The following is a 23,040-nucleotide window of genomic DNA, read 5'->3' as shown; positions in this document are numbered from 1 at the left end:
TTTTAAAACCGAAGTATAATGTATCTGTAGCACAGTATGTGATGCTCAGGGTGCAGCCGGGAGAATTTTGACAACGTGTCTACCCATGTAAGCATCCAAGCAGTCAAGATACAGAACGTTTCCATCTCTTAGGAAACTCTCTCATGCCCTTCTCAGTTAATCCCCACGCACCTCGGCCAACCACTATTCTGAATGGAACCTGCTAGTGTGTACTTTTCTGTGTTTATTCTCAGCCCTCTTCAGCTAACGGTGTTTTTGAGGTCCGCCTATGTTGTTGTATGCATCAGCAGTCTGTTCCTTTGGCTGGAGGATGGTATTCCGTTGTATGAACACACGTCGATTTCATTTATCCATTCACTTGATGGGCATTTGAATTATTTCCAGTTTTTGCCAACATGAATAGAGCTGCTATGAACATCCTTATACATGTCTTTTTATGAACCTATGCTTTCATTTCTCTTGGGGAAATGCTTAGGGGTGGGATAGCTGGTTGTATGGTAAGTGTGTGTTTAATTGTGTAAGCGACTGCCAAAACTCTTTTCAAAGTACCCCGTTCGGCATTCCCTTTAGCAATGTATGAGGTTGCAGGTAGATTTTTGCCCTGTGCAAATACCTACCTCTGGGTGCCTCTGTGGCTATTTTCGCGTGGGGCCAAGGTTGAAGGAAGCTTTCAGCAAACACAGTACTGAGCCTTTACCGAGTTCTGTCCCTGTCCTTCCCCAGATTATAGACCCACCGGATAAATGAGACCTGGACCCTGTCTCAGGAGGGGCGTCCCCTCTCTCTGGTTTTTTAGCTGGCCGTCCTTGGAGCTGCAAAGTCTAAGAAGTCTCTAGGCCTTAGCATATTTTCAAATCCTTTTTGTGTATTTTACTTCCTTAGGTACTTGCGATAGATTTTCTTGCTGTTCACTTGAGAAATCTCCCTCTTACTCTCCTGCACCTTTCCCTATATCAGTTGCTGAGTGTGGCCGGCACACACAGCCGTGGGGACTAATGACCTGGCTATTCATTCCGAGCTCCTTTGCTACAAGCACATCCCAGTCTGGTATTTTTCAGGGCACTCTTCGCCCGCTATGGGCTGTGCACAGGGAGTTTGAGGCGTGGATTGTGTCCGCTTTAATGATTGTCCTTATTTGTATCGCAAGTGAGGTTTTCCATTATGGTGGTAACGTACAGTTACCTTCGGAAACAATCTATTAAGTCAAAACAGTGAGTCGAGTAAAAATGATTAAATAAATAATTGCACAGTGGGTCATATTTAGAACACCCCAGCTCTGGTCCAATTCCTCACTAGCTATTAAAGACACTGAGCAATGTGGTTAATCATCATAATCAAAAGAGATTTGCTAAGCACCCATTGTCACTCAGGATATAATGAGCCCCAAAGTAGATACGGGTCTCTGCTTGGGACTGAACATCAGTGATACTGTTACTAAATATATTCCTATCAAATTCTTTGTGATGTCTAACTCTCCATGATGTGTGAAAAACCCGAGCATCCAATTAATTTCCAGATCAACGCTGTGTGCTTTCTGATTAAACATCATAAATGCTATCCAGAGCTCTCTGTGGGCTGGTCTGGGCTCCTGCTGATGGTGGAGCAAGGCTTTAAGATTGTTGCTAAATCCTCCTCTGTTTCCCAAGACAAGGCTCTTTCTGGACCCTAGTGCACCTGAGCTTACAAGGTGCCTAATGAGGCTTGCGGTATTTGACAATATTTTTGTCCTCTCTTTTTAGAGAGATCTGTTCTGCGCATATCACCTTATTTTAAATGTTCCTGACTTGTTTGTTTTAAGAGGAAGAGGGGAGTAATATTTAGTGAGTATCTCCTAAATTTGGGGTACTTTACATTTTCTCTTGCTCTCTGTTTAAAAAAAAACAAAACCTGACAGCTCTTTTGCAAGTAATCTTTCTCTTGGAAAACTCTCCTTTGTGTTCTCCTGGCCTTCCATTCTTGCCCACCCACAATTCATCTCCAGAACAGACAGATCTTTGAAAAATACCAAATCCCAGGCGTCTCATTCCACATCCCACCACTGCCTGGAAGAAGAAAATTCCCTATGCTTCTTGGATGAATTTGCAAATCCTTATGGCTCACAAAGTCCACACTTTCAGGTATCTTTCCTCTCGCCCAGTGTCATCTGGGGCCATTTTCTCCCTGAATTGATATGCTCCTCCCTTTCCTTCAACACGCATGCACAAGGTTTCTTCAGGTCTTTGAAAGGGCTGAGCATATTCTTGCCTCAGGACCTTTGCACAAGCCGTTTCCATTGCTGCCAGTTACCTGTCTAACTCCACCTCATCCTTAAGGCATCTTCTCCAGGGAAGACTTCCCTCACAAAGCAGACCAGATCAAGTTCCTGACATTACACACATTTAGGGGACTCAGTAGTCTTCCATCGTAGCAAGGCGTCACGGTGACAAATAAACAGTCCTTTCTGTAATTATTTATTTGGAGTCAGTTTTTCCCTCTACACGATACGGTGTTGAGGGTAAGGACTGTGTCCCCCTTATTCATCAACGTAGCCACGCTTGCCCCCAGTAATTCTTGCCCCTTAGTATTCTTGACCTTGCATAGAGTGTCCCACAATGAAGAAGGCTGATCCATAGACAAACAGGACATGGTGAAAGGGTGGTGGGTGGCTTCCAAGGCTCAATCGTGACAGGCGTGGTCGCTTCCATTTTGCTCCCTCTCAGATCACTGGCTCTGGGCGTGGTCGGCGGCCACCACGCGGTTCACGAAGACCCGCACAGGGGGAGTGACTGTGGCCTCTTGCCAACAGCCATTCCCATGTGATCCATGTTGGAAGTGGATAATCTAGCCTGAGTCAAGCCTCCAGATGATGTGGCCCAGCTGATATCTCAACTACAACCTCAAAAGAGATCCTGAACCAGAGCCATCCAGCCAAACTTCTCCTGACTTCCGGACCCACGGATGCAGTAGGAGATAAAAACTGTTGTTTTACGTGTCCAGGTTTTGGGAGTCATTTGTTATCCACAAATATTATATTATATTGATAACTAATACACCAGATATTTTATTAGGTAACTAATATGCCACACGTCCTTGTGTAGTGAAAGCACTCAATAAATAGTTGTTGAACGAATAAATGAAAACATGTTTCTTTTCTTTTCTTTCTTTGTTTTGAGAGAGAGAGAGAGAGAGAGAATGAGAGATCGAGAGTGGGGGAGAGGGGCAAAGGGAGAGAGAGTGTCTTAAGCAGGCTCCATGCTCCGCACAGAGCCCAATGCAGGGCTGGAACTCATGACCCTGGGATCATGACCTGAGCCGAAACGAAGAGTTGGACGCTCATTTGACTGAGCCACCTGAGTTCCCTGAAAGTATGTTTCCATTACCTTTGAGGAATGTATAATTGAGAGAGGTTGACGTACCTGCCTCAAATCACAGTAAATAAATAGTAGAGGAATGCCAGAACTCAGATCCACACGTTTGTGTGGCACTCACTAGCACCATTTCTATTATCCTGTTCTATCCTCCTTGAGAAGAGAGATCCTAACATCTAGTTGGCCAAAGGAGTTTTTGTTCAGAACGTTTTAGCAAACACACCATGGGTAGGGTGACCCACTGGTTAGTTAGTAGTAAAGTCTCCAAAGCGGGCATACCCATCCCCGGGGCTGGGTAAAATGGTCCACTAGGGTGTGATGATAAAAGAAATATTAGAACTTGCTTTTTTTTTTTTTTAGCTTGATTAAAAAATTGTGTATTTATTTCTAATTGGAGTGAGAAAAGCATGGCATAAAATTGATCATCTTAACCATTTTAAAATTTTTTGATGTTTATTTTTGAGAGAGAGAGAGTATGTGTGTGTGTGAGTGGGAGACGGATAGAGGGGGAGGGAGACACAGAATCCGAAGCAGGCTCCAGGCCCTGAGCTGTCAGCACAGAGCCTGACATGGGGCTTGAACCCACAAACCATGACATCATGACCTGAGCTGAAGTTGGACATTTAACATACTGAGCCACCCAGGCTTCCCCATCCTAACCATTTTAAAATGTATTGCTTGGTAGTGTTAAATATATTTGCATTGTTGTGCAACCAATCTCCAGAACTTTTTCATCTTGCAAACCCGAAATGCTATACCTGTTGGGCAGTAACTCCCATTCCCTCCCCAGCTCCTGGCAACCCCCATTCTGCTTTCTGTCTCTAGGAACTATGACTCTAGGGACCTGATGCAAATGGAATCAAACAGTGTTCTTTTTGTCACTGGCTATCTCAGCACAATGTGCTCAAGTTTCATCTATGTTGTAACTAGGCAATAGAATTCCCTTCCTTTTTAAGGCTGAGGGATATTCCATTGTGCGGGTATTTTGTTTATCCCTTCACTTGTCGAGGGACACTTGGGTGCTCCTACCTTTTGACTATTGTGATGAAAGCTGCTATGGACATGGGTGTGTATTATCACATTTTAAATATTTATTTTCCTCTTACCCTTTAAAAGTTTCTTTCTTTCTTTTTTTTTTAAAAAAATTTTTTTTTTCAACGTTTATTTATTTTTGGGACAGAGAGAGACAGAGCATGAACGGGGGAGGGGCAGAGAGAGAGGGAGACACAGAATCGGAAACAGGCTCCAGGCTCCGAGCCATCCGCCCAGAGCCTGACGCGGGGCTCGAACTCACGGACCGCGAGATCGTGACCTGGCTGAAGTCAGACGCTTAACCGACTGCGCCACCCAGGCGCCCCTAAAGGTTTCTTTCTTGAATTTTTATAACGTACATAGTCCATTGTTATAACCGTACATACATACACTGTGTGAATAAATAAATAATTATGAATATATTCAGAGAGGCTGTTCAAAAATCTCTACAGATAGGGATATGTGATTAAAACTACAGATCTGTGAATCAGCACCTCAGAGTTTGCTTCCAGGGGAATTCAAGACATTAACAAATGCTAAACTCTTGGAAATCGCTCAGTCACAGTGATTAACATCTAGAGCATCATGCATGGAAAAGGAACATAACTTTGACTTTATGTCTGTCATTCTCCAAAGCAAGTGCTCAACAATTTCATTTGCTTATAAAACCAATTTAGCTTTTGTTTCTTAATCAGTGATTTTATTGGAAGCGGGGAGAGTTTCATAGGATTTTAGAGTTATAACAGGCAAGAGTCCAATTTTGTCAGCTTACAAATAAGGATGCTAGCCCCTTGGACATTTAGCAGCTTGCGAGAGGCCACGCTGCTGGAAAGCGGTATTGCCCTGACCGGACCCACATTGCAACTCTCTGGTCTCCTGTTTCTACCAAAGCCATTTTCTTACATCTTGAAGGAACAGTTGGTTAGATCGAGGTATTTCAGCGGACTTTTTTTTTTTTTTACATTTATTTATTATTGAGAGATAGAGGGAGACAGAACATGAGCATGGGAGGGGCTGAGAGAGGGAGACACAGAATCCGGAGCAGGCTCCAGGCTCTGAGCTGTCAGCACAGAGCCTGATGCAGGGCTCGAACTCACGGACCGCAAGATCATGACCTGAGCTGAAGTCCGACGCTTAACCGACTGAGCCACTCAGGCGCCCCTCAGCAGACTTTTTTTTTTAAAGGGTCAATGTAAACATTTTAGGCTTTTGCAGGACTGACGGTGTCTGTCACAACTACTCTACTGGGTCACTCTACTGTGAAAGGAGCCATAGCCAGCAAAAAAGTGTGGCTGGGTTCTGATAAAACTTTATAAAAAGAGGTGGCTGGCCCATGCATCAAGGTTTGCCAACATTTAAGGGAGATTATAGAGGAGACATAGGTTCTCTTTGTTTTCATGTTTAAGAAATATTATTTTTTCAGGCTCTCCTTAGAGCTGTTTAGTATTTGTGAAATAATTTATTCTTTTTTTTTTTTTTTTTTTTTTTTTTTTTTACTAAGTAGTTTCCATGCCCAGGGTGGGGCTTGAACTCATGACTCTGAGATCAAGACCTGAGCTGAGATCAAGAGCCCTTCACTTAACCGACTGAGCCACCCAGGTGCCCCTGAAATAATTTATTCCTCAGTAGCATGCAGTCCCTTGGATACCAGCTTAGTGTGCTTTCTTTACAGCCAAAGAATAGCTTACTTGGTCCTAAGATGTATCATTGTCATTTGTCACGCCCCCATGTTTCTGTCGTGTTATCCCGATTGTCAGCCATGCTGGGCATTGGGGCTACTGTGTTCTGCTTCCTCCTCGTACTCGCTGCACACACACAGACAAGTCTTCTCCTCCCCCAAATGTTAAAACAAGAGTGTATTTTTTTCATGGTGTCAATATTAATTACTCATAATTTAGGGCTCGATACTATTTTCTCTATTAATTTCCACACACTGGAATGAGTCTAATTTGAATGATAAGGTTCATTTGCATTTAAATTGATATCTTAAGCATTCCCTGTGAGGAACAAGTTAGCATCCATGGTTCTAATTATAAGCATTGTTTCCGGGGCAGGTTTGTTTTCCTTTGGAAGGATTTGTAAATATGGTGCATGGAGGTTAAAATTGGTAATGAGAATACAGCTCATTTGCTAGCTGTAGGAGCTCCGAGGGGGCTCAGTTGAATGAAGTCAGCGTGACAAATGGTGAACTTCACACTTCACTCTACACTAGCTGTGTGAGCTAAGGGAGTTCACTAACCTCTCTGATCTTTAGTTTTCTATCTTTGAGAGGCACATAGTACATACACAACAAATGCTGGGTTATCAGTACTGCTGTGATTCGGAAGAAGCTGATGGAGACAAAAAGGACTAAACAGAGGGGATCAAAATATTAGAACCATGGCAGGGAGATGAGCTGGGAGAGAAAAGATGGGTCTTGTACTCTGTTGACAACAATCAGTCCTCCCTGAGGGCAGGCAGATATGGGAGTGAAGACCAGCCAAACAACAAATGAGAAGTCACAAACCAAACTATCGTGGAAGATAGCAGAACTGTGGTTGCTTGCGAGTGATTAGTAGAGTGGTTAATGATCCTGGGCTCTTTTTCACAGATAATGTATTTTTCATTTGTAAAGTGCCTGGTAAGACTCCCAACAAGGTACTGACAGTATCAAATGACTCAGCGTCTGTCTGGTCACCATGCTGGCACCCACACAGAGACTGGCTCCTTCCCACTGAGTCTTCTGGAACATTCTCTGCGAGTTGAGCAGGGGACATGTTTGTGTCTGTCTGTGGGGCCTGGCGGAGAAGAGAAGGGAGGGTGGTCCAAGATCAGAACCAGAAGGGCATCAATGCTTTCAGCGTTCTGGGGAGGTGTGTGTGTGTGTGTGTGTGTTTAAATCATCATTTTTAATTTATTTTCTTTTACCAGAGAGAGAGAGAAAGAGAGAATCTTAAGCAGCCTTCATTCTCAGCGCAGAGCACGACAAGGGAGCTCAATCTCACAACCCTGGGATCATGCATGACCTGAGCTGAAATCAAGAGTTGGATGCTCAGCCGCCTGAGCCACCCAGGCACCCCTGTTTTTTTGACAGATCAGCAAAGACTTATTGTTCAAGTCAGTAATATGGGCAATCCTACTCCTTCGATTCTCAAGCAGGGCAGAAAATCATCTGTTTTATAGATGGAGAAACTGAGCACCTTCAAGATCAAACAATGCATTTTTACTCACAGTCACTCAATGGGAGTCCTTGGACTCAGCGCTCCCTGAATAGCTTAGATTTACACTAAACCTCTTATTTTAAAAATTGGCAACGTTTGAGCTATAAAACACAAGCTTCTATTTCCATAGCTTAATGAAAACATCTCCCACACACTGTAATACATCTTATTCTTCTTCTGCCTAGCAGAGCACGCGTCGTGGCGAGGCTGTGTGTGCGCGACATTAAAAGTACAGACCTCACCATCGTCCTGGGGATGATGAGGAGGAACATTGCTCAGAGCCAAGCCCTGGCTTCCTGCACTTGGCTTCAGGTTTTAATTATCCGCTGATAATTAAGGGTTCTTTCTTTGTGACAAATAATTTCCCGTAGGTTGGGAGCCTGCAGGGTTACCATGGTTGGGAAGCTAATCTTATTTCTATGTCAGAGATTCTCCCTGCCTTGGCCACGTAGGATGGAAAATTCAGCTTTGCCCAGGTTCCAGAGTGCTGTCCCAGAGCAGACTCAGAGATGAAGGCTTGTGGGATTTATTGAGATGATTGATTGAAGATGTGGTCTCCCAGGGGAAAACCAGTGAAAGAGGGGAGAGAAGAGGGGAGAACGAGGGAGGAAGCCAAGTCAAGGAGGCATTTTGGGCAAGTCCTGCGGGGAGCCCTGGAGGGTGAATTGCACCTCAATGTAGGGCAAGCCTCTACAACTGGAGGCAGAAATTGAGCAAAGTCAGGGTGGGGGCACACAAAAACGGTACAAAGGGGTCAGAACGGGCCAGACATAACCTGATCCAGAGGGTTCTCTTTGGTGGCAGAAGGTGGGTTGGGAGGACTTAGCAGGTGGAGATTGTGCTTAGAGGGGCCAAGAGGCTTGAAGTTCCCTCAGAGGGACCCACAGCTGGTTGTCTGCCTGGGCTAGGTTTTGCCTGAGCACGTGGAAACATCCAGATATGTGGTTCCACACTGCGATGTGAACTGGCATATGGAGGGGAGCAGGTGCAGCTATGCCTCAGGGTTGGGAAGTGCTGGAGACTCTAGTGGGAGGACGAGCTCTGCCGTCCTCTGGCCAGTCACAATCCTCTTTGGCCTCAGTTTCCTCCTATGTAGTGAGTTAGGGACTAGACCAGAACACCTGTCAAATCCCTAGAGTTGTTACCCCAAAAGCCCATCTTCCCACATACCCAGGACAGACCATCTTTCCTATTTGCTTCAACCATGTTAACTTAGAGGCACTGAAAAGAGATTAAAAACTGGTAAGTGCCCTGGGCATTTGGGTGGCTCAGTCGGTTGTGTTCAACTTCAGCTCACATCATGATCTCATGGTTCATGAGTTTGAGCCCTGCATTGGGTTCACTGCTCTCAGTGCAGAGGTGCTTGGGATCTTCTGTCCCCACTACCCCCACCCCCCACCCCTATCCCGCTCATGCTCTCTTAAAAATAAATAAGCATTAAAAAAACAAAAACAAAAACAAAAGTTGTGCTTTAGGGGTGCCTGGGTGGCTCCATCAGTTAAGCATCCGACTCTTGATTTCGGCTCAGGTCATGATCTCATGATCTCACTGCTGGTGAGGTCAAGCCCTGTGTCAGGCTCTGTGCTGACAGCTCAGGGTCTGGAGCCTGCTTTGGATTCAGTGTCTCCCTCTCTTTCTGCCCCTCCCCCGCTCACACTCCCCCCCCCCCTCTCAAAAATAACTAAACCATTCAAATAATAATAATGAGAAGAAAACTTAAGAAAAACCACTGGTAACTGCCCTCAAATCAATCTACAGCGCAGGCAGCTTTAAGGAAACATGTGCTGGAGAAATGGGATGTCTATTTCAATAAGGACTGAGAAGTCTCAGGGGATGAATTGTGGCCACATGGATCCACCTCAGAGTCCGCACATGTGCTGCAGGAAGGGGTCTGATTTGCTGGACTTCCAGGTAGAGCCATTTTGGGCTCATCCAGGTTGTTGCTGGCCTCAGAACTGGTTTGCCTGGGTCCCCACTGAGCCTGCAGAGCTGGGGTGGCGGCGGGGGTGATGCCCTACCCTCAACCACCTGCGAGGTTTGTGCGTTCCGTTCTCCTCCAGGTGGAGGGAAAACACTATTTTCAACGAAGATGACCTGTTTAGTTTTCTATCGCTGCTGTAACCAGTTACTACAAACGTAAACAACAAAAATACATTATAGTTTGCAATGGTTCTGTGGTCCGAAGTCTGGCCCCGTATCGGTAAGCTAAAATCCAGGTGTTAGCGGGTTGGTTTCTTTCGAGAGGCTTTAGGGAGGAATTCGTGCCTCACTATTCAGGTGGTTGGCAGAATTCAGTTCCCAATGGGACCAGGGTCCCTGTTTCCTTGCTGACCGAGCTGAAGGCCACTCCTGGCTTCCATGCCACCCAAATGCCTTGGTTTGGGTCTCCCTTCCTCCATTTTCTGGTCCAGCAGTAATGGGTATGTCCTTGCCCTTGTAAGTCTCCTCTGTCCTCTTGCTTCTCCAGCTTTCCTCTCTTACTTGTGAGAACACGTGATTACACTTGGTCCACCTGGAGACTCTCCCTATTTTAAGTTAACCTTAAACCCATCTGCAAAGTCCCTTTTGCCATGTAAACTATTCACAGGTTGCAGGGATTAAGGCATGGATATTTTGGAGGGCCATTATTCTGGTGACCCCATGGCCATTCTGTCATCACATCTCCCCCCTACCCTTGGTTCGGATTGAGACCTTTTCTTCAATCTTTGAGGTCAAATCTTTCTTTTGATGTCATTCATTCATTCATTCATTCATCAGTCATTGATCAGTCACCTGTTTGGTTGCACCCCATGGGCCAAGCAAGCGTTGAGGCTGTGGACAGTAGTAAGGTATGGACCCTGTCCTTGCTGAGGAGAACCACAGCAATGCAACGCCTGGCTAGTGACACTGTCAGTGCCCAAGATTCTCTTCACTAGGCCAGGGGACCCACGGCCCAGCTCTGGGAGTGTTGGCTGCTAAACAATCACCGCCGTCCCCATTCTCTGGATAATTTGCCTTTGGACAAATGGGACTCGCCAAGTCCAGGGAGTTACACAGGCCCCAGGGACCACTGGAAGTTGGTGACTGACTAACACAGGAGTTCAAAATGCTGAGCCTCAGGGAGGGATGTACTTTGTGACGTGATTCATGTTGTAGAGTTTCCCAGGAGTCAGGCTGAGGCTAGACTTCTGCCCTGCCCTGCTTCCCATCATTCCCTTGTCCTGAGAACGGGCACCCCAGAAAACCACTTTCTCAGTTGCTTTCAGGGGATGCGGCCTAAGGTAGTAGTAATGATAATAACCAGTGTGCACACACACATTCTACTTTTATAACAACGAAGAAACACAAATGTCATGCTTTCCATAGGTCCATGCAGCTACGTCTCACTGGAATACATTTCTAAGGTGGCCTTCAAGGCCAAAACGTAATTCAAGCAGGCAGTAGGGTAAGTGCTTTGGATCCTGCAGTCTCTGGGACTTGGTTTAGCGTTGGCTTAAAAAGCAGAACAGAGGAAGGCTATTCATGAACTTTTGGCACACTTTGTAACAATGGGATAGGGAAAAATTAGAACAACACACTAATTGACTCTTCGAATTTCATTTTCAAAAGGGCCTTCATAACTTCATTATGTGTCCTTAAGGCAGGAAGGGAGGAGGAGTTAAGAGCATGGCCTTCGAGGTTTCACCATCTCAGGTTTGTGGCCTTCTTCTGCTAAGGTCTAACTGTGTGACCTCAGGCAAGTTGCTTAAATTGCAATTTGCACCCCTTAACAGCGGGGTGTCTAATATGTCGGAAGCAGTTCTAAGGGCCTTGTGTACACACTCACTTGACTAATCACAACCATCTTTAAGGTGTGGCAAGTACAATACTTATTAATAAGTATTACTAACCCATTTTACAGATGAGACACAGAGAGATTAACTTGCCTAGGGTCACATAGTTAGCAACTACTTGGGGTGGGATCAGAACTCAGGGGGTTTCTGGTCCTAAAGCTCTTAACTCCCATACTAAATTTCCCTGCCCCTCAGTTGTAGCAGGATTATTATTTCTGACAGAGTTATTTTTGCGCTAAAAGCAACCATGTTAACAAATGTAAAACCTGAACAACAGTCTATTTTTATTAACTCAGAGGAAAGGCAAGCCATTCAGTTCATGCTGAAATCTAATCAAGAAGTCTGTATTCCTTTTCTATTGCTGTATAGCAAATTCCTACAAACTTAAAAGAACACAAGTTTATTATCTCAGAGTTTCTGATCATGGGTTAACGGGGTCCTTTGCTCATGATCTCACCTTGCTTAAAGCAAGGTGTTAGTGGGGGCTGCAATCTCATGTAAGGCTTGGGATCCCCTTCCAGATTCACTGGTTGTTGATGGAATTCAGTTGCCTGTGGTTGTAGGACTGAGACCCTTAGCTTCTTAATAGTTTTTTTTTTAATGTTGATTTATTTTTGAGCGAGAGAGAGTGCATGCACACGAGTGGGGGAGTGACAGAGAGAGAGGGGACAGATGATGAGAAGCAGGCTCTGTGATGACAGCAGAGAGGGGGACATGGGGCTCCAACTCATGAACAGTGAGATCATGACCTGAGCTGAAGTCGGCTTCCTCACCAACTGAGCCACCCAGGCACCCCTGACATCTTTAGCTTCTTTTTAAATTTTTTTTTAATGTTTTTATTTTATTTTTGAGAGAGAGAGAGAGAGAAAGAGAACGTGGGGGAGGGGCAGAGAGAGGGAGACACAGAATCCAAAGCAGGCTCTAGGCTTTGAGCTATCAGCACAGAGCCTGATGCGGGGCTTGAGCTCACAGACTTTGAGATCGTGACCTGAGCCGAGGTTGGCCTCCTAACCGACTGAGCCACCCAAGCGCCCCCCTCTTTTAAAATTATTTTTATGTTTTTATTTTGTTTCTGAGAGAGACGCCTTTAGCTTCTAGCTCCATTCCCTGACATGTGCATCTTCACAACATGCCAGTTTGCTTCTTCAAAGCCAACAACTCAAAGCCTCTGTTGCTTAAGATCGCTCTTGCTTCTTCTTTTTCTGATCTATAGATCCTCTTTTTATGGGGCTCCCCTGATGATGTAAGACACCTAGGATAACTTCCACTGTGATTAACTCAAAGCCAGGTGATTCGAAACCTTAATTACACACGAACAATCCCTTTAACCCTGCCCTATAATGCAACCTAGTAATGGGAGTGATATTGCACCATATTCCTAGTCCTGTTCACACTCAAGGGGAGGAGATTATACAGGGCGTTTAAACGAGGGGGTGGGTATCTTGGGGGCATTTTAGAATTCTGCCTACTGCAACGGCTTTGGCTTTAGGGAAAAATGATTGAGAGATTTTAAAGAGAAGAATGGGGTCTAGTTGAAATCAAAGTGTGGTCCTCACAGTTCTTGAATACAACTACACAATCGTTCTTTACCTGAGGTCTGGGCATTGTTTCCTGGTCTTTGTTGCCACGTCAGAAAACTGAGACTGGATGATGGGTCAGACCTTTAGTCTCCATCAGATGCACAGTGGCCCTGGCAATGACCACAGTTAGGCCAGGCTCTAGTGGACACACCTACTTGGGCTCTGTGGCTTGACAGCCAGGTTTGGACAGGCACTAGAATGGTCACCCATTCCTTCCTTCTGGATGGGGCATGTGGATTCAGGAAGCTGGGCAGACTCCCAGATAGCCAGGACTGTGGCTTTAAGGAAATACAGTTGGGAAACAGGCACACGAAGAAAGGGAGAGGGTAATGATGATGTCACCTTAGTAGGGGCAGCATTTTTCATCATGGCTGCAGTAAGGAGATATTGGCACATTAATTATTTGTAAGGTCTGCTTTAAGCAAGGCTTGGTCACCTAAGCATTTTTGATTCCCTGAGGTAAAAAGCCAAAGTAGAAAACTTTAGTGAAATGTTTCACATCTTGGGAATTCAGTGAGCATATCTGATAATGAGAAGGAGAGTAAGAAAGAAACAAAAGCCGTGGAGAAAATATTTTTTACATTTACATAAATGACTTTCTTGTGGCTTGTCATGTAATGTAAATATTGCTATCCTTTTTCTGAATAGATATGGTTGGTGATGAGCAGAATAGAATCCTAATAGTCTCATTGGCACCCATCCATCCATCCATCCATCTGTCCATCCATCATCCATCCATCCATTTATCCATCCATTCACAATTCAGTTATTTATTTATAGAAGAATCTCTATTAATGATCTCCTTGGGGAACAAGGCCTCCAGTTGATTCTCTCATGAACAAAAAATTGAAAGACATCTTGGTTTTTAAGCCGTTTAAATTTAGTCAAAGAGATGAGACTGCGTCAAAGGCCGTTAGAGAATTTAAGGTAAGAAAATGACTTTTGTGGGTTGCTTTTAGTCTGGGCTTCTTGGTGGAAGCAAATCTCTAGATGAAAAACTAATTATAATCCAATCATCCTTTGTATAGAACAAGCTTCTAGACAAATTCATATGCTGTCTCAACCTAAGAGAACATTCTTTAAATGCATTTAAGTATCTTCCCTTCTCTAACTTTTGGGGCTACTTCCTTGTTCTTGCTGTTGTGTTCCCATAGTGGGCAGTATTTTTATTTCCAGGACCACACTGTACACATTACGATGTAATTATATACTTACGAGTGTGCCTCCCCCATTGAACTCTGAAATCCCTTGGGGGCGGGGACCAGATTTTTCACATTTTATAGTCCAGGCCCCTAGTACAGCATCTTGCACATGGTAGAAACCCTACGGGTCTCTTAAATGTTGACCTGGTCCAATGGAACAATAACTAGTCAACTGAGCAAGAAGGAAAAATCGATTATCCAGATTTTTCTCTTTGTTTTCCCTGTAGTTATACATCTAGGTCCAAACAAGTAGATTCATTTCAGTTAAACCAGATTTTATTTTCTTCCATTTTTATATCAAAGTACATTCCTGAAAAAATGAACAGATTCCTCTACCACATGGGTTCAGTCAGACGATACTCATTTGATGGATGACCTGTCCAAATGATTAAGAAAAAGTTCTTATTCCCGGTAATCAGTCTGGTGTCCTGGTGATAAAGCACTTACTATGACCTGGCCAGCATTAGCAAGTACACAGAAAGAAGCCAACTCCTCCTTCCAATAAGACATAAAAGTTGTTTAAACTTCAATTTCAAATGCAATATTAATGTGGTTATTTAAATATTAATCAGTCTAAAAGCCTGGAGCCATGCATGCGCTTAATACTTCATAGCGTCTGAGTCATTCAGGGCTGAGGACTGAGCCCATCTCCAGCAGGTGCCCTTTCATCATGGCGGCCACCTGCCACCTGGAGCCCTGGTGTGCACGCGGCTGCCAAGCTCAAAGGCAGTTCCTTTGGGCTCAGAGATGGCAGCCCTTCTCAGTGCTCCAGAGGCCCCTCTTCAGAGACAGTCACCTGTCAGGAACCCATCAAAAGAATGGAAAAGTGCAGGTCCTGAGGGGTGGGCTCTTTTCTCTTACAAGAACGTCTTTTGGCGAAATAACCCTAGAGCATAAATATATCACGTTCCCACTTTTGAACCAAACCAAAGGACATAATTTGTCCTCTCCCATATGGGAACTTAATTACATTTTTACCACCTGACGAGCTGTAGACATTACAGAAAAGAAATAGCTCTTGGCTACCTGCATGTGAATCATCCATACTGGGAGTCATATTCTCTCCAGGCCTTCAGCCACAGAGACTTCAGTTAATTCCGTGGCCTTCTACTTTCTTCACCAGGGACAAGCATTATGGGGAATGGAATGAGACACCCACCTATGAGGTGGTTGACAGCTGGGAGTAGGGAGTTCTGCATGCTAGAGTTTCCCTTCATCGCTGATAGAGGCCCATCATATGATTGAGCTCCTGATTTCATTTGCAAAAGTAGGAATGATGAATCAATATTCAGTGCAACTGAACAAATATCTATTAAATGTCTGCTAACCATCGTGCTAAATGTTAAGGGGGACACAAAATTAAAAAGTACACACTTTCCTACAAAGAACTTGTGATCTAGTTGTAAGGTAGTCATACATTACAGGGGAACAGCTTTGCTGAATGAGTGAATGAATGAGGTGCCAAAATGAATGATGAGATTAATCATCAGAATCTGGGAAAGCTTTCAAAGAAATACACGTTACAAGGCCTATCCCTAAAGATTTTGATTCAGTAGGTCTGGGGTAGGGGCAGAAACCTATATTCTCCTTATATTGGGATGGGCATCAGTCATGATGGGCGGACCAAGGAAGGGGTCTAGAATGGGTAACTGTAACAGCCGCTGCATAAAAACAACCATAATATGTCAGTACTGGATGACAACAAATATTTATATCTCTTACGGGTCTGCAGGTTGGCTGGGAGTTTGATGATCTAGGCTGAGCTCAGCCGGGTGGCTCTGCTTTCTTGCTTCTGGGGTCAGCTGGTTTTCACCTGCTATTGGTGGGGCTCCAAATGGTGGCTCTGTTTCTTATTGCCGTCCTACAGATTGATGAGGGTGGCTTAGCTTCAGGCTCTGCCAGCTCCTCACCACCCTCCCACCCCTCGCTGGGTCCAGTGGGCTAGCCTGGGCATGCTCTTCTACTGGTGATGGTAGAGGCATAGGAGAGCGCATGGGAACCCGCAAGGCCTCTTAAGGCCTTGTCTCTGAACTGGCACAATACCTCTGCATTATTAAATTGCTTTAAACAAGTCATAAGGCCCAGCCTGAATGAAGTCAAGGGGTCGGAAATTTACTTCACCCCTCTAGAGGAAGTTTCTGCAAAGCCCCACAACAGAAGCCACAGGTCTAGGGAAGGATGGGTAGTTGGTGAATGTGCTCTTCCACAGTCCATGGAGAAACTCCAGCAAGAGCACGTGAATCTGCATCGATTTTCAGCACAGGGTCCAGGGGCTGCTCGGAGGGTGACCCACAGTTTCCCAGTGGAAAGATGAAGGCTCTCGGGAAAGACGCAGCCCATCACCCCTGCCAGCAGGGTAGATGCCTGCGGCCTGCCCCGTGGTCACGTAAACATCTGGAGGTCATTCCCTGGCCTGGAGAAATCCCCATTTGGAAAAATTGCTGTCTTACCATCCCTACACTCGCCTTGGAAGTGAGCCCTCCCCTCTGAATATCCATGAATATCCTTTTAGTTCAAAGATCTGTGACAGAGAAGCGGCATGTGGATCCGAAATTCTCCTTCCCAGGGCCATCCTTCATTATATCCCTGGCCGTGAGCCAAGGGTTTTCTTTCTCCCTGTGTCATCTGTTTGCCTGGATGTTCTTTTTCAAATAAATCTCTTATTTTTTCAAATAAAACACACTTTACCTTTCAGAGAAATCTCATAGAGTCTCTTTGGTAACTTCCACTCTTTTGGCTTCTGCTTTACAAGCTCATGACCTTACCCTTAAGTCTGGACGAGGTGCCCTTTTTCTCTTTTGAGAACTCTGAGCTGACTGTGGAGTGCACTGAACGATGGCACTGTTTTTTTAAGGCATTCCCCTGCTTCTCCTCCAGCAGGACAAGCTGCCGTCGTGCGAAGTTGTAATCTCAACTCTTGCGAAGGAGATAAACATTTGTGTATCTGCCCCCACCCTCCCACATTATCTCAATGTACCATGCAACAAACCTGATGTTCGTTTTTCCCATTTCACAAATGAAGAAATTAAAGCTCAAGGGGGTTTACAGGGTTAGTCTAAGGCTGCGGAGCTATGAATTAGGGAGCCAGTTGTCACACTCAGGTTTGACTCAGTTTCCCACTGTTGTCATACTATAATCCCACCCTTGCTGGCTGATTTTCAGCTTCCGGCACCTGTCACTCTGTGTCTGAAGACTCCCTATCCAGTGACTCTATTCTGCGTGTATGGTGGGGAGGCCAGAAGAGCCAGGGAGTTAGCCCCTGATCTCCCCACCCTATACCTGCTTTTGGGGCACAGCCCTCAACCACTGACTGACAAGAGTTGGGTGATAACTCTGAGAAGGCTCTGTCTATACTGCTTCCCAGAGTGCTACAGTCAGATTAAGCTCCCATTAGCCCTCAGTGGTAATTGGCTGCCTAACAAACCCTTTCTTGGCCGCTCTCCTTTCTGATATCACTTCCCTTCTCCCCGGCTAGTGCTTCCTGGGATCTTTTCCCAAATAAACGACTTGCCTTTAAATCTCTGTCTCAGGTATGCCTCTGAGAAAACGCCAAGCCACAGCGAGAAGACTCTTCTTGGATTATACAGAACCACTAGCCATTTCTTCACCCCTGTACCTCAGCAGAGCAGGCCTTGGAGCAAAGCAGGAGATGCTCAGTTCTGTATCCCCCGCCCCTCCTCTGAAAGCTGCCACCTCCGTCACCCTTCACATGTTCTTGAAGGAGTCTCCCTCTTTTCTGTACATCTGGAAGGACCCCTAGGCTTGGACCAGTACTGTGAGCACAGACCTATGGTGGTCACCACCTGGGGACTGCAGCGTAAAGTGATGAACAGCCCTGCCTGCCTGCCCCTCACCTGTTAGATACATCCCACACCTGTGTCCTCACTGACTCGGACTCCTCTGGAGAACAACCCTGCCTGGTTTCCCTCTTCCTCTGAGGCTTGCATATAGCAGGCCCAACACACAGAGATTCAACTGAGTTCGAGCACACATCCAGACCGTTTGCACAGAGAGAACAGGAACTCTGCTTTTGACTCGGTCTAAAATTGTTTCTTGGCTAATAGTCATTCCATGTTATTACTGTCGGGATGGAGAAAGGAGGATTTTAATCATTTGGAATAGTGAGCATTGACCAGGGGGACTGGATCCCTCGGATTAAATTCAATCACAGAACCATAGAGTGATAATAAAAGAAGTGTCTCTTATTATCCTTTGCCCCTAACAGTCAACAGATTCACTGTAGATTTGTTGAATTAAATTAGCTCTAATGACTTACATTTATATACTGATTTTTAGTTTTCAAACGATTTCAATTCTCAGTTTGAATAGAGAGAACACTGGAGTACCAGCATCCTCAAATTTGTCTCTTTAATATACAGAATAAAGAAGCTTTGAAAATAATTCTGCTTTGGGAAACATTTTGCCTGATTTGGTTATCAAGCAATTTTTGTCATAGCCATCTAAGAACCTCTGATAGAGCTTTCCCTTCTCATTGCAAATAATCAGCAGCAAGAGGGAATTTTCTCCACACAATACATTTCTGTTTATTGTAAACCCTTAATACATTTAAGGGTCATTAACCCATGTGAATGTTGCCAGAACCAGGCCTATATGACCTTTGGCCTGTCACCCATGTCCCTGCTGAGCTCTGTCCAGCTGCCTGCACCACGTCTCTTTGTCAAGGGCTTTCTCTGAGACCCTGGAAGGTAGGAGGTGCTAGAATGTTCACATCCACATCCCTAGGACCAGCCTTCAACTAATGACTGATGGGAGTTGATGTACAAAAACCCAGCCCTGGCCCACATATTCTACTCCATCTCCTGGATTCCCCAGTGAGCTTGAGTTGGAGCCTCTCCCCATGGTGACTTTGATAACACACCATCTATGGCCTGCCTTCCCTTCTGTATCTCATCCCCCCCTCTCTCGTTGCTTCCTAGAATCACCTCCCAAATAAACTACTTGCACTCTGACTCTTGTCTCAGGGTCTGCTTCTGGAGAAACCCAAACACAGACCTTCCCAAAGCACATTTCACTAGAAGCGCTGGGCAAACTCATCACATCCGAGCCATTAAGTCACCTAACAAAGTGTGACGCTGCCTGTTAATCCTTTACTCAAACAATTTTTGAGTTTATCACCGTCCACTGATTTCATTGCTCTCCCGGGCAGCTCTCCTCCACTTGCCATTCTCATTCTCTTAATTATAGTGTAAAATTTTTAATTAAAAATAAAGAAGATAAATTTGGTTGGTTAGTAGCTTCAAAGTTGTCACTCCCAACTCTACACAGGGCGAGAGAGATGCTGACTGGAGCAAGCCAGTTCAAGTTCAAGTTCTCCACTGAGAAATTTAGAAGGAGATCTCTGGATGCTGTTTTTTCACCTGTACCAATGACGTGGAAACACTTCACAGCCAGGCATAATTATGTATGATTTTTTGGTAAGATTCCAAGTGTTTGATAAATGTTGAAGACTCGGACCTTCCTCTGGATGGAGGCTGTCAAAACGTGCAGTTTTGGACAGAACTCACGTGTTCTGTTCTATTCTTAGGTGATGTCTAGTTTAAGTTTACAGGAGATAGTGTCATCTCCTCGACAACATCCCCACCAAATGGCCATCAACCCTCCCCTTGACCATTTTCAGATATGGAGAACTCATTATTTCCCAGGAGACCTAACTCCTTTGATTAATAACCTCAGCGACTGGACAGTTCTTCCTCTGACTGAACTATACTCTTTGTCCTGCACTTGTGGGCAGGGATTTTCTTGGGAGAAAGTGCTGAATAAGTTGAATGTCTCATTCCTCATGGAGAATTTGAAATATTTAAAAATGTATCTAATGTGCCTCTTACTTACCGTTTTCTCCCCAGTTTTTTCGGCTGTCCTGAGTATGTCATGGTTGGGAGTCCCTCAAGCATCCTTGTCACTATCTGTCATTCTCCCTCTCTCTGACGGCCATTGGAAGCAAACTCGTCCAATAATTGAGGATTGGGATGTTTAAACTATTTTTTTTTTAGTTTGTGTATTTATTTTGAGAGAAAGAGAGAGAGAGAGAGAGAGAGAGAGAGAGAGAGAGAAGAGACAGAAAGAGAGAGAGAGTAGGGAAGGGGCAGAAAGAGGAGGGGAGAAAGAATCCCAAGCAGGCTCCGTGTCGTTCGCACAAAGCCCGATGCAGGGCTCAATCTCACGAGCCATGAGATCACGACCTGAGCTGAAATCAAGTGTTGGATGCTTAATGGACTGAGCCACTCAGGGACCCCAAGGACTAGGATGTTTAAATAAATCACAGCATAAGACAATACTATGTAGCCCTCATAATCATGTTTTGAAGACTATTTACTACTATAAAAATATTTACAACTTATCAAGTGGAAGAGGGGTGCTGTACATGCAACAGAGCCCGATTTCATTAAAAAATACACACAGAGAAGTGAAAGCCCAAGACATGCTAAAATATTAAGAATGGTGCCATGGCTGCTTTTGAGTCTGTATCGTGATTTGTCCAAGTTTTCTACAGAGAACATGTATGTATTTTTTAATCGGAATTTTTTTTTTTAAAGAAAGAAAACAAAATAAAAAAGAACACAATGCTCATAGAAGCCATAGAGTTGTTCAGGTATATATTCTGATATTGCAGAATAGAGGGGAGCTTGGCACCTCCCTCCATGGATGTTTCATTTTCCAATTTCAGATCTGGGTTTCTGGCAGATGAACCCCGCTGTTGATTAGCGTTGTACCTGCCATTCATCAGAGCCCCCGGGGATTGTTTTCCCATGTGAATTACTATCTCTTTGGACTCTGGCAACTGGCATTGGGGGCAGCCTGTCCCAGAAGCACAAGGGCGGGGTGGAGGTGGGGGAGAAGGGAGGGGTGCCTAGGTCACTCTCCATGTGAGTAACCTCAGGATGTTTCCATAGTGTAGTGATTCCATAGTGTAGCGTTTCCCTTGCGCAGTGTCCATTCATCGGACACAGAAGTGACCTGCAGAGGGCCTGGATTGGCTGGAGGCAGGCAAGGCACTGACAGCCGCCAGCCCGTCTGACAGCCACTCCACCTCGAGGTCCTACGAGCTGTAAGATGCAGTAACATTGGTTTGTGGAAACGAATAGAACCCTATTTGGCAGCTCTGCAGGGTGCTGGGTCCTGGAGATGGGGGGAAGCTTAGCAGCCTGTGAAAAGAATATAAATGCCTCTGTGTGCAGAGAGTGGCCCTCTGAGGAGGAACCGGCCGCCCCTGCAGACTATCATCCCTGCCATCTCTTCCTAAGGAAAGGCCTCTGGGTGTTAGAGCCTTGGAGAACACGCAACACACGCCTTTCCCACTCTCTCCTTCTGAGAACTCTTTAGGGCCCTGCAGTTATTGGGGAGGCAGAGGAAGGGAGGTCATTGGAGGAGGCGGACGAGGCAGATGAGGCCGTGCATGGAGGCAGAGGAGGGGCGTCTGGGTGGCTTAGTTGGTTGAGCGTCTGACTTCGGCTCAGGTCATGATCTTACGGTTCATGAGTTCGAGCCCCGTGTCAGGCTCTGTGCTAAGAGCTTGGAGCCTGGAGCCTGCTTTGGATTCTGTGTGTGTGTGTGTGTGTGTGTGTGTCTCTCTCTCTGCCCCTCCCCTGCTTGTGTGCACATGTTCTCTCTGTCTCTCAAAAATAAATGAACATTAAAAAAATTTTTTTTTTAATTTACAAAATTTAAGAAGGCAGAGGAACAGCCAGGGAGTCAGCTCCATGTACTTGCAGTGGGGGAAGGTCACAGAGAGGAGGCGGGAACTGTTTCCTCAGACGCAGCAGATGGGTGCTGAGACAGAATCTGCAGCTCCCAGGCCGTTTCTTAGTGTCTTCTCTGCAGAGGTGGATTCTCCTTTTTGGGAATAAAACTCTGATTTAATTTCTGTCCTTTCTTTCTGGGGGCATATTGGTTGGACTGTACCAATGGTTCATTTAACTTTTCTTTAAATTCTTTTCTTTTAAAAAATTTTTTTAAAACATTATTTATTTTGAGAGAGAGAGAGAGAACAAGCAAGGGAGGGGCAGGGAGAGAGGGACAGAGAATCCCAAGCACGCTCTGTGCTGTTAGCACACAGCCCGATGTGGGGCTCAAACTCACAAACTGTGAGATCATGACCTAAGCCGAAATCAAGAGTTGGACGTTTAACTGACTGAGCCACCCAAACGCCCCCAACCCTTTAAAAAAATTATTATTCCAAAAGATAGTCCAAAGTATACTCCTTAGATTTGTAAGACCCATGAAGCAAATAGAAGCTCAGCACATCGGTGCTTCCTTTCCTGATGCCTAATGCACTAAACAGATGATAAACTTTGTTCTCTCTCTGCAGTGTGGACACACATACCTTCTAGGATGAATAACCCAGAACGTTGATCTCCCAACGCTTCTGCTTGTTAACAATCTTTACCTAAGTCTACATTCTTCCAACTATGAGTCTCTTAAGCTAACTAAAGTAACATTGAAAAAAAGCCCTTAGATCTGGAGGTTATAGGAAAAGTACAGCTTAGTAATAGTTTGGATAATTTCAAGCAGACACAGCAGTGCTTGACTAGGATGCTCCCTGGGGTTAACATAAAGCAATCTCTTCATGTTGAAAGGGTTTGCAGGTTTCATCAGGAAAGCAGTGTTTGATTTGCTATGTAAGAAGTTAGAGCACGTGGGTCTAGCTCAACAGTGTTTATTACGATTTTCTGTTCATACTCGTCAAGAGATACCAAATGGTGCGCTCAGCGTTGCAGGGGAAAGTCGGGGTGGGGTGCTCCTAAGCACAAAAACAATAAAAAAAGATGACGTCCTTGCTTTCATAAAGCTATGGTTGCGATGTGAGGTGCCCTTCTTTTTGGCTTTTTGCGATTGTTTTTATCCAGCGA

At 45.0% G+C, this 23,040-nt stretch overlaps 1 protein-coding gene across 2 annotated transcripts in view; it reads right to left on the bottom strand.

Moving 5' to 3' along the window:
* Positions 1–23,040, bottom strand: part of PCSK2 (proprotein convertase subtilisin/kexin type 2) — a 272,641-nt gene that overhangs the window by 93,706 nt on the left and 155,895 nt on the right. The window lies entirely within an intron of this gene.

This window comes from Prionailurus viverrinus, chromosome A3, assembly GCF_022837055.1.
Source record: "Prionailurus viverrinus isolate Anna chromosome A3, UM_Priviv_1.0, whole genome shotgun sequence".
Classification (NCBI taxonomy): Eukaryota; Metazoa; Chordata; class Mammalia; order Carnivora; family Felidae; genus Prionailurus; species Prionailurus viverrinus.
Note: the sequence above shows the minus strand (reverse complement) of the source record. Positions and strands in the feature narration are given on the sequence as shown.